The following is a 15,155-nucleotide window of genomic DNA, read 5'->3' on the forward strand; positions in this document are numbered from 1 at the left end:
TTCCTGTTTGTCCCTCCTCTCTGTTGACCTGCGAGGCTAGGGACCAAAGCAGCCTCTCACAGACCAGGGGCTCAAGTACAGCCAAGGCCAGGCGTCCTCTTCGCGGCCAGAGTCTGGCGGCGCCAGTAGGGGTCATCAGGGTGGGGGCCCCCCCAGCCCCCCTACACCCCACACCCACACAGCGCACACGCACACACACTGCACCACATGCGCTTCACGCCCAGTACTCACACGGCGCGCAGTACACACACACACGCGCGCGCGCACACACACGCTCCACACCACACCCCCACGGTATGTGTGCGTATTTGTAATGGTTTTTGCTAAACCATTTGGAAGTCGGTTGTAGAATACCAACACCCCACATCTGAACACATCAGCCACACCTGCTAGGAACCAGAACATCCTCACTCTCCCTGTAACCACACAACCATGACTAACCCAGGAGCATAGAAAGGACTTTTCCACTGCCATCCAGATCAACGAAAAGGGTAGAAAATGGCGTTCCCGGGCACTTGTTTCCTTGTGCCCCCTTCCCCATGTGCCTCCCGCTGCCCGGTCCCCAAGACCCTCCCAGACTCGCCGGTGAGATGACACCTTCCTCATCTGCCCTGGGGAACTGAGGCGCCTGCAGAGGAGCGCATGTCCCCACTTGGCCACTCCTCCACTGTGGGACCTTGGACAGGCTGTGGCCAGCTCTCTGTGACTCAGCTTCCCCCTCTGTAAAATGGGAATCCAACAATTGAAAGTTGAGCCATGGCGATAGGATGGGCAGAGACTTAAGCCGGCAGGTGTGGAAGTGCCTTTTTTTGCTCACTGCGTCTCGGGCAGCTCTGGAAGCAGTGCCAGCCTTCTGGGGTAAACGGGCCATCACCTCCTTATGGGGTTCTCTGCCCAGCCCCAAACGAGGTCATGCAGGCTGTATCCCGGCAGAGAGCTGGCGCAGGGCTTGGGGACACCTCTGCGCCCTGTGCTCCTTATTTCCCACTGTCGAGCCCAGGGAAAAGTCTGGGGGAAGACCCTTCGCTGCGACTTTCTCTCGGCTCCAAGAAGGAACGGGAGGACTTTGTGTCCACACCAAGGCCTGGATGTAAAGGGAAACAAGTGCTGGGACCTCTGGGAGGAACGAAGAGCCCCTGAGGCCAGCCGGTGTGCCCGGAGAGTCTGGCTACCTGGCTGACAGCCCGACTCAGGAGCCCCTGGTGCACCTGCCGGCGCTGCGCCAGCTGAGAGGCTGGGCCGAGTCCCGCTGCGGGCGGCAAAGAGCTGGTCAGATGGAGACACCCCAGGCCACCCCAGCCCCAGCCACCAAGGAGGACTTGGCCATGGAGCAGCCAGTTGGCCTCAGGTGGCCTCAGGCCCCGGGCAGAAGTGAACAGACACCCTCCCCCCCTCCCCCGGCACAGCCCCCTCTGCCCTGCCCAGTACCGTCTCCCCGTAGGACTGCCTTTGCAGAAAGGTTCTGTGTGTGGCCGAGGAGTGGGCCCCGAGCTCCCCCAGCCCAGTGTCTGAGCAGAGGGGGTGGGGGCACTGACCATCCCAGGTGCCCGGCGCCAGGGCAGTGGGTCAGAACTGTGGGACCTGGATCTGTCTGTCTTGCTCTACCACTGGCTCTCAGGAACCAGGACCATTTGCTCAACAGGCGAAGCGGCCCTACCCCCCAGGGGTGTGTGTCTGGGGGGTGGAGGGGGAAGGCACAGGCCTTGGAGGGGACACTTGAAGGCTATTTCAGGGATGAAAGAGAAAGAGGAGCCAGCCAGGGACACGAAGAAAGAGTGACGAAAAAGCCAGGAGAAAACCAGGAGAGCAGAGGTTCCCGAGGTTGGGAGGGGAGACAGGTGCCCTACGGGAAGGAAGGACGCGAGCAAAGCCCCTGGAAGGCCATGCCTGGTGTCAACTGGAAAAAAATGCACACCTGAGGGACTTCCCCGGTGGTCCAGTGGTTAAGAATCCGCCTTCCAACGCAGGGGACACGGGTTCGAGCCCTGGTCCGGGAAGATCCCACATGCCGTGGAGCAACTAAGCCCGTGCACCACAACTACTGAGCCTGCGCTCTGGAGCCCGCGAGCCCCAACTACTGAGCCCACGAGCCACAACTGCTGAGCTCGCGTGCTCTGGAGCCTGCGTGCCGCAACAAAGATCCCGCCTGCCACAACTAAGACCCAATGCAGCCAAATAAATAAATAAAATAAATATAAAAAAAGAAAAAGAAAAAAATGCACACCCGAAAACTTGAGGATTATGTATTATTCGGTGGACTTCCTGAGGATTCCAGTCCGGGGGACAGCCTCTCAGAGAGCTCTGAGGGACAGCTCTGAGGAGGTAAGGGGGGAGCCAGGGTAGTGAGAACATCAAAAGATTACTGTCAGTTAAAGAAAACTGGGCATTTCAAGTGACTGAATCCAGCACTCTTCCAGGTATGGGAAGAGGCAAGGGTCTGATGCTCATTGAGATCATTCCTTTGATCTGTGCCTCAGCCGTCTGGGGCCAGCATCCTGTTTTCTCCATCCTGAATCCCCTCAGCGTGCACAGCGTGGGGCTTACCGATGCGGCAGGCAACTTTCCTTGCACACAAGGATGGAGAGAGGTGCCCTAACTGGGCATCCCACCTGTGGGGTGGGCTTTGCAGACGGTGGCAGAGGGAGGACTGAGTGAGCTCACAGCGAGTGAAATGGAATGACAGGGGAGAGCAGGGCGAGGAGGCGAGGCCTAGGAGGTGAAAGAGCTCCAACGGGGCAAAGATATATTGAATCAAACCACGCGTGTGTGCCTGCGTGCGAGTGTGTACTGGGAGTCAAGTGGACCAAAGACGACAGAAAGACAGCGTGGCGACTCACCTGAGGTCTGAATTAAAGTGAACAGTAATTTTAAAAATGGGACAAGGCCTGTTTGCATGCTGGGGGAGGCACAAGAGTGGTACTCGATGGATTAGGGCTCTGCAGACTGTGACGTCTCTCCTTGTCCTGAATGACTTTTTTAAAAATTAATTAATTAATTAATTTTTGGCTGTGTTGGGTCTTCATTGCTACGCACGGGCTTTCTCTAGTTGTGGCGAGCAGGGGCTACTGTTCGTTGCAGTGCTCGGGCTTCTCATTGCGGTGGCTTCTCTTGTTGTGGAGCATGGGCTCCAGGCGCGCAGGCTTCAGTAGTTGTGGCTCGCGGGCTCTAGAGCGCAGGCTCAGTAGTTGTGGCGCACGGACTTCATTGCTCCACGGCCTGTGGGATCTTCCCCAACCAGGGCGCGAACCCGTGTCCCCTGCATTGGCAGGCGGATTCTTAACCACTGCGCCACCAGGGAAGTCCCCTGACTTTCGTTTTTGTTTATTTATTGAGGCCATGCCTCAGTTTGCGGGATCTTAGTTCCCCAACCGGTGATGGAACCCGCGCCCGTGGCAGTGAAAGCGCCGAGTCCTAACAAGGACCACCAGGGAATTCCCCAGGAATGACCGTGTAAAATCTGTTTTATTGAGGGATGATTAGCGTACAGTAAAATTCACAACTTGCTTCATGAGATTTGACACACACAGTTGTGTAAGCACCACCATAATCATGATATAGAATGTTTGCATGGCTGCGGAAAGTTCCCTCGTGGCCCTTTGCAATCTCCTTCCCCCACCTGGAGCCTGACAGCCATGATTTTCCTATCACTATAGATTTGCCTTCCCTCGAATTTTATAGCATCGTAGCGTGTGCAGTATTTCGTATCTGGCTTGTCTCACTCGGCAGGATGACTTTGAGTTCATCTCTTTGGCTGTTTGTATCAGGACTTTGTTCCTTTTTCTTGCTAAGCAGCATTCCGTTGTCTGGATGGCCCACAGACAGTTTATTCCATTACCGGCCGATGGACACGTGGGTTGTTTCCCGTTTGGGGCTCTCATGAATGAGGCGACTCTGAGTGCAAACTCTTGTGTGCTTTAACGTCTCCAGTGGGCAGCCCATGATAAATATGTTTCAGGTGGTAAGAAACCGGCAGGTTGTTTTCCACACGCCTCAGATCAGTTTGCCTTCCCAGCAGCACAGTTCCACGTGCTCTGCATCTTCGCCGGCACTCGCTGTGGTCAGTCTGTCATTTTTTTTTTTAAGCCCCTTTCATTTTAACCTTTCTTTTGACTGATGATATACTTATTTGCCAGTTGTCTATATTCTTTGGTGAAGTACCTAGTCCAATCTCGGGCAATTTTTTAAAGTTTTCTCAATTATTGAGTTGTAAGAGTTTTTTTCTTTTTTTCATTTTGATTATATTTTAGATACACATCCTCAAACAGAATGGTTTTGCAAATATTTTCTCCCACCCTGTAGCAAATGTTTTAAGTTTGGAAAGTCTAATTTTGTCCATTTTTTTCTCTCATGGTTTGTGTTTTTTTGCGTCCTATCTAAAAAGTCTTTGCCTAATGCACTGTCACAAACATATTCTCCTTTGATTTCTTCTAGAAGGTTTATATTTCTAGCTCTTACATTTAGGTCTGTGATTCATTTCGAGTTAAATCTTGTGCATAGTATGAGGTAAAAGCCTGGGTTCCTTCTTTTGTGTGTGGATACCAGGTGTTCCAGGACCATTGCTTGAGAAGACTGTCCTTTTCACCTTGAACTACTTGCACCTTTCCTGAAAATTGATCATATGTGTGTGGGTCTGTTTCTGGACTCTCAATTTTGTCCCTTGATCTCTATGCCTGTCTTGCTTACTCTAGAGTTATAGTAAGTTTTTTTTTTTTTTTTTTTTTTGGCTACACCTCGCGGCTTGTGGGATCTTAGTTCCCCGACCACGGATCAAACACAGGCCCCCTGCAGTGAAAGCGTGGAGTCCTAGCCACTGGACCGCCAGGAAATTCCCTATAGTAAGTCTTGAAATCAGATAGCATAAATCCGTCAACTTTGTCCTTTCTCAAAATCATTTCGGCTAGTCTAGGTAATTTGCATTTCCACATAAATTTTAAAATCAGCTTGTCTGTTTCTACAAAAAAAAAAAAAAGCCTGCCAGGATTTTAATTGCTATTACATTGAATCTGTAGATAAATCTGGGGAGAATTGGCATCGTAACGATAATGAGTCTTTCGACACATGACTGTGGTGTTTCTTTCCGTTTATTTAAGTTTCTTTCATTTCTCTCAGCAATATTTTGTCGTTTTTGGTATACAGGTTTTGCACATATGTTACTAAGCTATCCCTAAGTATTGATATTTTTGATGCTATTGTAAATGGTACTTTTAAAATATTTTATTTATTTGTTTGTTTTTATTTTTGGCTGCGTCAATTTTCATGCAGGATCTTTTGTTGTGGTGCGTGGGCTTCTCTCTAGTTGTGGTGCACGGGCTCCAGGGTGCATGGGCTCTGTACTTTGCGGCACGCGGGCTCTCTAGTTGAGGCGTGCAGGCTCAGTAATTGTGGTGTGTGGGCTTAGTTGCCCCAAGGCATGTGGGATCTTAATTCCGTGACCAGGGATCGAACCCGTGTCCCCTGCATTGGGAGGCGGATTCTTTACCACTGGACCACCGGGGAAGTCCTGTAAATGGTACTTTTAAATGTCAGTTTCTGATTGTTGCTAGTATATAGAAATACTATTGATTTTTGCATATTGACTGTTTATCCTGCAACCTTGCTAAACACTTATTAGTTCTACTGGTTTTTGCAGATTTCTTAGAATTTTTTCTTACACAGACAATCACGTCATTTCTGAATCAAGACATTTACTTTTTTCTTTCTAATCTATATGCCTTTTATTCCTTTTTCTTGCCTTACCGCGCTTGCTAGGACCTCCAGTGCAATGGTGAGTGTAAGTGATGAGAGCAGACAGCCTTGCCGTGTTCCTGATCAGAAGGGAAAGGCAGTCAGTCTGTCACCATTGAATATGATAGTAACTGTGGGCTTTTCATAGACGCCCTTTTTGAAGCTGAGGCGGTCTTCCTCTATTCCCAGTTTACTGAGAGCTTTTAGCATGAGTGGGTGTTCAATTTTATCAGATGTTTTTCTGCATCTATTGAGATGATCACGTGATGCTCTTTTTTTGTTGTCGCTCTGTTAATATGGTTAATTACATTGACTGATTTTCAACTGTCAAAGCAAACTGGAACCTTATTTGGTCATGATGTGCTGTCTTTTTATATATTGCTAGATTTGCTTTGCTTTTTTTTTTTTTTTAATTTGGCCACGCCACACAGCTGTGGGATCTTAGTTCCCTGACCGGGGATTGAACCCGGCCCTCAGCAGTAAAAGCAGAGTCCTAACCAGTGGACCACCAGCAAATTCCCTGATTTGCTGAAATTCTGGTTAGTACTTTTACTTCATGTGTATTCATGAGCGATACTGGTCTGTAGTTTCCTCTTCATGTAATGTCTTCGGTTTTGATATAGGGATAATTCTTACCTTATAAAATGAGTTGGGAAGTGTTCCCTCCTCTTCTATTTTCTGGAAGAGTTTGTGTAGAATTGGTGTTATTTCTTCCATAACGTTTGGTAGAATTCACCAGTGAAGCCATGTAAGCCTGGAGTATTCTTTGTGAGAATGTTTTTAGCTACAAACTCAACTCCTTTAATAACTATAGGGTTTATTCGGGTTATTTATTTCTTCCTGAATGAACTTTGATAGTGTGTATCTTTCACAGAATTCGTCCATTTCACCTGTATTGCCATATGTGTTTCACAATATTCCCTTGATACTCTTTTATTTTTTTAAATTAATTAATTAATGTATTTTTGGCTGCATTGGGTCTTCGTTGCTGTGCACAGGCTTTCTCTAGTTGTGGCAAGTGGGGGTTACTCTTCGTTGCAGTGCTTGGGCTTCTCATTGCAGTGGCTTCTGTTGTTGGGGAGCATGGGCTCTAGGTGTGCAGGCTTCAGTAGTTGTGGCACTTGGGCTCAGTAGTTGTGGCTCACGGGCTCTAGAGCACAGACTCGGTAGTTGTGGCACACGGGCTTAGGTGCTCCGTGGCATGTGGGATCTTCCCGGACCAGGGCTGGAACCCGTGTCCCTTGCATTAGCCAGTGGATTCTTAACCACTGCTCCACTAGGGAAGTCCCCTTAATATCCTTTTAATGTTTGTAAGATCTGTATTGATTGCCCCTCTTTCATTTTTTTTTTTTTTTTTTTTTTTGCGGTACGCGGGCCTCTGACTGCTGCGGCCTCTCCCGTTGCAGAGCACGGGCTCCGGACGCGCAGGCTCAGCGGCCATGGCTCACGGGCCCAGTCGCTCCGCGGCATGTGGGATCCTCCCGGACCGGGGCACGAACCCGTGTCCCCTGCATCGGCAGGTGGACTCTCAACCACTGCGCCACCAGGGAAGCCCCCCACTCTTTCAGTTTTGACATTGGTAATTTGTATCTTCTCTCCATTTTTTCTGATCAGACAGGCTAGAGGTTTATCAATTTCATTAATCTAGTCGCCAGATGGGATGCTGCCCAATTCATGAATCGCCTAATAAAGCCAATTATATCCTCAAATTCACTTGCTTGAATTTTGTTTTTTAACAGTACACAGATAGATCAATGAAACAAAATTAAAAACCTAGAAACATATATATGTGAAATGTTATATATGATTTATATATATAAATTTATTATACAGATGATATTATAAATCAGTTGGGAACAGATGGATTATTCGATAAAAGGTATTGGGGAAACTGGAAAGACATCTGGAAAAAAAATAAAATTGGATCACCACTACCTCACACTTTATAGCAAAAGAAATTCCAGAGGGAGAAAATGTTGGAATGTGAGGAGTGAAAGAACAAAGGTACTAGAAGAAAACACAGGAGAATTTCTCTATTTTGCTGGGGACAAGCCATCTTCAGTATAGTAAAACAAACACGCAGATAGATAAAACAAGAAACTATAAAAGAAAAAACAAATAAATTCCAGGTTTCTTCCCCAGCTTTATTGACCTATGATCAGAAATTGAAACTGTATATATTTAGGGTATATGATGTGATATTTTGATATACATATTCATCACCCCATCTAGTTACCTTTTTTTTTTTTGGTTGTGGTGGTGGTGAGAACCTTGAGATCTACTCTCTTAGCTGAGTTCAAATATACATTATTATTAGCTCTAGTCATCATGCTATATATTGGGTCTCCAGAACTTATTGATCTTATAAGTGGAAATTTGTACCCTTTGACCAACATCTTCCCATGTCCCCTGGCCCGCAGCCTTTAGTAATCACCATTCTATTCTCTGTTACTACGTGTTCCACATTTTTGGATTCTACCTATCAGTGAGATCATGCGGTATTTGTCTTTCTGTGCCTGTATTATTTCACTTAAATTCATTAAATTCATCTATTTTTTGTTGTTGTTAAATTTTATTTTATTTATTTATTTTTGGCTGTGTTGGGTTGTCGTTGCTGCGTGTGGGCTTTCTCTAGTTGCAGCGAGCGGGGGCTACTCTTTGTTGCGGTGAGCGGGCTTCTCATTGCGGTGGTTTCTCTTGTTGAGGAGCACGGGCCCTAGGCGCGTGGGCTTCAGTAGTTGTGTGCAGGCTCAGTAGTTGTCGCTCACTGGCTCTAGAGTGCAGGCTCAGTAGTTGTGGCGCACGGGCTTAGCTGCTCCGCAGCATGTGGCATCTTCGCGGACCAGGGTTCAAACCTGTGTCCCCTGCATTGGCAGGCGGATTCCACTCCACCACCAGGGAAGCCCCTAAATTCAACTATTACAAAATTCTTTTAATTCCTGTACAGAAAAAAAAAATCTAAGAGAAATAACAAACTGCAAAAAACAAAACTGATTTGGGACCTTTCTCCTTTTCTAATATAAGTAGTTAATGTTATACATTTTCTTCTAGTCACTTGTTTAGTTGAATCCCCAATTTATGATATTTTATGTCTTTAGTTTTATTCAATTAAAAATATTTTCTAATTCAACTTGTGATTTCTCTGTTGATCCATGTGTTACTTAGAAGCATCTATTTTTTCATTTCCAAATAGTCAGATTTCCTAGATGTCGTTTCGTTATCGATTTCTAATTCAACTACATTGTGATCAGAAATCCTGCTTTGTCTGATTTCTGTCCTTTGTAATTTATTGAGGCTTGTTCTATTGTCCAGCGTGTTGTCTATGTTGGTGAACGTTACATCTGCACTTGAGAAGAATGTGTATTCTCTTGTTGGTTGTAGCAGTCTAGAAATATGAGTTAGGTCACTTTGGTTGATAGTGTTGTTCAAGTCTTCCAGGTCTTAATGATTGTTTTTCCTGTCTATTTTGTCAATTACTGAGAAAGGAATGGGAACGTCTCCAACTATGTTTGTAGCTTTGTCCATTTCTCCAACCCTTTGGCACTGTCAGTTTGTCTTTCGTGATTTGGGAGCTTCGTTATTGGGTGCTTACATATTTAAAATGATTATATCTTCTTGATTATTTGTCCTTTTTCCAGGATGAAATATTCCTCTTTACTTCAGGTAGTATTCTTTGTCTTGAATTCTACTCTATCTAGCATTAATGCAGCTATACCAGCTTTTTTATGTTCAGTGTTTGCATGGTGTATCTTTTTCTGTCCTTGTACTTTCAGCCTTTCTGTGTCTTTATGCTTGTAAATAACACACAGCTATTTCATCTAGCCTGACGGTCTCTGCCTTTTAACTGGTGTGTGTGGCAGATTGTGTTTTTCAAAGGTAGCCCCAACAATATCTCCCATCCCACATGCTCTTCTGGAGCCTTGCCATTTTCCCATCAAGAGGTGGGATTTAACCCTCCCTCTATAATCTGGGCAGGCTTGTGACTTGCTTGTAATCAACATGATATGGTAAACGTGGTGCCACTTGATTTCTGAGGCTAGATCAGGAAAGGCAATGCAGCCCCTGCCTCGTTAGCAAGGATGCTCACTCTTCCAGCCTATAGCTACCACCTGAGCAGTCCAACTGCCCTGAGACTGCCATGGTATGAAGAGGCCCAAACTAGCCCTTACGGGAGAGACCACATGAAAAGGCTCTGAGACGACACGAAGATGGAGAGATGCCCAACCAGCTCTAAGCTTCCCCAGCTCCAGCCACCGTCTAATGACAACCACATAAAAGACCTTCAGCCAGAGCTGCCCAGTTGAGTCCTTCCCAAATCCTTTTTTTATAAAAACGGTGGAATCACTGGATCATATGGTCATTCTATGTTTAGCTTTTTGAAGAATGCCTTTCCTGTATACTTGACTCACAGAAACCATGAGCAATAAGAAAATGATTGTAACTATTTAAAAACACTAAATTTTGGAGCAATTTGTTATGCAGCAACAGTAACAGGAATGGAGTTTTAGTCCATTGATACTTACTAAAATTATTGATAATTTTGGGTCTAAATATATCATCTCAATGTTTAATTTCTATTTGTTCCATCCATTTTCCTTCTTTCTCTCCTTTTCTGCCCTTGTTTTTGGCGGGGGGACAAATTGGATCTTTTCAGTATTTCATCTTCTTTATTGACTTTTTCTTTTCTTTTTTTTCTTCATTGACTTTTTGGTTACAAATCTTTTTGTGTTATTTTAAAAATTGTTGCTCTAGAGATTACCGTTTGTTTCTTTGGCTTAGCACATTCTACCTTCAGAAACAAATGCCACTACTTCATAAACAATGTAAGAATGTTACAACGGTATTCCGATTGCTACAGTCCCAACTTTGTGTTCTGGTTGTCATATAAGTATTTTTACACACAATATACAAAAAGATGACTCCACATTCCATTGTTATTATTTTTACTTTAAAGAGTAAATAGTCATATATTTACTCTTTCTGGTGTTTTTCATTCCTTTCTTCAGTCTGCTATAATTGATCTTCCGTCTAAATAATTTATTTTAGCATTTCTCTCATTGCAAGTCTGCTGGAGATGAATTATTCATTCTCATCTGGGGATGCAACTTTATTTTGTCTTAATTTTTGTTGGATATTTTCACTGGATATAGAATTCCAGATTGAAACTTTTTCTTTTCCTTTCAGCATTTGAAGGTGTTGTTTCATTATCTTCTAGCCTCTGTTGGTTTTAGATTGGGAGTCTGCTGTCACTCTTATTGTTCCCCTGGATGTAGCGTGTCTTTTTTTCTCTGACTGCTTTCAAGATTGTTTTAAGAAAAATTGTTTTTCAGCAGTTTGACAATGAAGTGCCTAGGGGATGCTGGAATTATGATAAATATGTTATCATTTTAAAGTCTCTGATAATTCTGACATCTGGGCCATCTATGAGTCTGGTTTTATTGATACTTTTCTTTTGATGATGGGTCATATTTCCTTGCTTTTCCACATGTATCTTTTTTTTTAATTGAATGCCAGACATTGATTGTAATAGAACAGTAGGGAATATAATAAATAACATTTGTGCCCCACGAAGGACGTGCCTCTTCTTCTGTTAGGCTACTTGTGTGTGTCTGTGTTGTGTGTCTAAGGCCCCTAGGGATTCACACTGTCACATCATCCCATACTCGACGTTTAAAAATTTTATTAAAAGTTCCTCCTTCTGCCAAGGATAAAAGCAGCAATGGGTCTTTTCCCTGGGAAGGACTTGCCATTTTTCAGACTTTGTTGTTGTTGTTGCAACTTCAGCTCCCTGATAGGCTTCAAAGAAGAAGAACCTATGATCCTGTAGGGATGCTGTCTTGCAACTTTCTGTATCCTAGGCAGAAGCAAAATAACCAGCTACTGACTTCCGAGTTGCTGCTGCTGCGGAAGTTCTTGTCTGTTCTCTGAATGTTCTTTTTTATGGCAGCCGTTCTTCTCTCATGGATATTCATCCTATTATCTCCCTGAGGAAATTAAGGAATTTTTTTTTTTAATAAATTTATTTATTTATTTAATCTTTGGCTGCGTTGGGTCTTTGTTGCTGTGCGTGGGCTTTCTCTAGTTGCGGCGAGCGGGGGCTACTCTTCATTGCGGTGCGCGGGCTTCTCATTGCGGTGGCTTCTCTTGTTGCGGAGCACGGGCTCTAGGCGTGCGGGCTCAGTAGTTGTGGCTCGCGGGCTCTAGAGCACAGGCTCAGTAGTTGTGGTGCATGGGCTTAGTTGCTCTGCGGCATGTGGGATCTTCCCGGACCAGGGCTCGAACCCGTGTCCCCTGCATTGGCAGGTGGATTCTTAACCACTGCGCCACCAGGGAAGCCCCCAGTTCCTTTTTTTAAAGTAATTTTTATTGGAGTATAGCTGATTTCCAATGTTGTGTTAGTTTCTGCTGTACAGCAGAGTGAATCAGTTATACATATACATATAGCCACTCTTTTAGTTTCTAGCCCCATATAGGTTATTACAGAGTCCTGAGCAGAGCTCCCTGTGCTCTGCAGTAGGTCCTTGTTGTTTATCTATGTTACATACGGTAGTGTGTGAGTCCCGCCTTCTTTTAATGTGCCTTTGTACTTACTGTCCAGACTGCGTGCAGCCGGGCTGCGGAAAGCAGATTGGGCTTCATCAGTTAGGTGCACCCACGTGAGGTTTGGAAGCCTGAAGGAAAGGCTGTCTGTCTTTCTGCTGTGTGGAATTGTTTTGCTGCTGGATGTCAAGGCCAGGAGGTGTGGGGCTTCGGCAGCAGAGGCCCTGTGCCTGGCCTCTGTTTCTTGTGGCAGCAATCCCCGGGTCATGACGATGGTGGCGTCTTCTTGAACTCGGCAGGTAGACCATGGCCGCCTGTTCCCGCACCTTGCTGATGGGGGCAGAGGCAGCAGCTCCTTGGGGAGCCAGTGCTGTGGTGGTGTCCTGGGAAGCCCACTCAGAACATGCTCCTCAGCCCCTCCAAAGGTTGTGCTCGCTTCTAGCTCCCCGCACAAGATCTCTTTTTGTGTAAGACGGTTGGACTGCTTCCTGCCCCTAACCTTCACTGATAGAAAGCGGGAGTGCGGGGAGAGAAGTTTGGAAAGCAGGGCAAGTAGAAAGGACTTAACAAGCGGACAAAGACAAATCCAAACATACAGCAACCCCCACCAGTGTAATCAACTAAACCCTGTAGGTAAAAGGTAGATAAAACCCCCATATGATGCAGTGATTCCACTCCTCAGTGGTTACCTTACAGAAACGAGAGCGCGCTCAACCAAAAGCCTGTACGTTAATGTTTAGAGCAGCTCTGTTCATCACTCCCCAAAGCTGGAAACAACCCAGACGCACTTCAACGGGTGCACAGCTAAACAAACTACGCTGTATCCAAACAATGCCGTACTACTCAGTAATCAAAAGGGACAGACTGCTGACACACACACACACACACCAACATGGGGGAAGAGTCCACACTGGATGGTTCCATTTGTAATACATTCCAGCAAAGGCAGAGCGCAGAGCAGGGGGCTCTGGGGGTCAGGGGCTGGGCTGGAGGGAGTGGCTGACCGCAAAGGGACTTGAGGGAATTTGGGGAGGTGATGGAAATGTTTTCGATCTTGATTTTGGTGGTGGTTACACGACATTTATCAAAACTCATTGAACTGTACACCTCAAAAGGGCAAATTTTACTGTCTGTAAGTCATACTTCCGTAAAGCTGATTTTTTTTTTTTAAAAAAAGACAAGGATTGTTAGACTGGATCAAACTAAACCCAAACCCAACTATATGCTGTTTCAAGAGACACGAAGACACAGAAAGACGGGAAGGAGAAGAATAAAGACATGTCATGCTCAGGAGCCCACCCTGCTAGCCCACTGGCGCATTCTTCCCCTAACACTGGCTTCTGTGATTCCCGCCCCCTCATCACATGGCCCTTCATCTTGGGGGCGTTCTGACAAGACTCTGGGGGGCCTCCCTCTCTAGCTGACTGTGCCCAAGAGGGGTGAGTCACGGGGGCTGTGAGGAGCACTTGCCCTCGAAGCGGGTGTGGCTGGGCAAGAGCCAGCCGTCTGTCTGTTCAGAGCCTCCCAACCTCCCGGCAAGCATGCGGCAGTGCAGGGATGGCTTCCCTCTCATTCGAGGCCAACCTCTCCTGCCCCCGCTGGTCCCACGGCAGTCACATAGAAGGAAGTTCAAATCCCAGCTCTGCCGGTTACCTTCTGGGAGATCTTGGGTAAGTCACTTGACCGGTCCGAGCCTCAGTTTCCTCATCTGTGAAATGGGGGAAATACTGGTGCCTACTTAGAGTGATGGGCTGAGTAGCAGGTGGGTGAATGCCTGTGGAGTGCTCGGCACAGACCCTCTCGGCTGCGTGATTATTCCTCTGCCTCTCGGGCTCTTTGCTTGGAGAGGTGGGTAACGGAAACTTCCTCACAGGGTTACCTGTGGATGCAGTGAACTAATGAGACAAAGACGCTCTTCCCAGCCTTGCTCCCTGGGCACATTCCTTGAGCTCTTTGGCCTTTGGTTTCCTCATCTGTGATGTGGACTAATGGTTGACCTCCCTGGTTGGTGTGCGAGATAATTGCGCCAGTACATGACATGTGCTTCTAACTGGCAGGCCCCGGGGCAATGCTCAATAAACGGGATTTAGTGGCATAATAGTAATGAATATAGCATCACAAATGGAGACGGAACCCATCACTAAGCACTTAGTAGGAGCAGAGGAAGTGGCTCCTCCCCCTTCTTACTTCACCCTAGTCATTCCCATCCCAGGGATCAGCGTGGAACCCTGCGCTCCGTAAAGGATTTGTGGAAGCTGGGGCTGGAGGCAGAGGTTGGGAACTTGGCGGGGAGGGTAGTGAGTGGAGGCGGCTGGAGAGCAGAGAGGCCAGGCCTATCGGAGGTCAGATCAGAGCAGGCAGGAAGCGAACCGCAGCTCAGTGCTTCATGGAAAATAACCACTCTCCGGTGCCCAGGCCTGCCCGCTGGCCCAGCTTCCTCCGCGCCCAGCGCCCCGCCCACCAGCCTAAACCCCACCTCCCCAGCCCCAGCCTCCTCACTGCTCCTGAAAGGGCTGCAACCGTGGCACAAGGGCCCAGGCAGCACTCCCACCCTGGGTCTGCTGGAACCAGAGGGTGGGCCACTGGCAACTCTGGGGAACACCCTGCCCCCAGCTCCCTGGTCCCCCCCTACCCCAGCCCGCACTTTCACTCAACACTCTGGTCTTGTCCACGCCCCTTCTAAAGACACCTAGAAACCTGGCGTCCGGACCTTCCCTGAGGGCAAGTGGGGCCACTCCAGGCCTCCCCTTCCAGGAGAAACTGAAGGTGGTGGGGAGATGGTCGGATGCGGGGGGACTCCAGGCCCCTTCCTACGTGGGCCCCCTGCATGGCTTGGAGGGTCTGGGGAGGCTGAGCTGAGGGCCCGGGCATGCTTCACTGGGCAACAGGCA

The sequence above is a fragment of the Pseudorca crassidens genome, chromosome X (genome assembly GCF_039906515.1).
Source record: "Pseudorca crassidens isolate mPseCra1 chromosome X, mPseCra1.hap1, whole genome shotgun sequence".
Classification (NCBI taxonomy): domain Eukaryota; kingdom Metazoa; phylum Chordata; class Mammalia; order Artiodactyla; family Delphinidae; genus Pseudorca; species Pseudorca crassidens.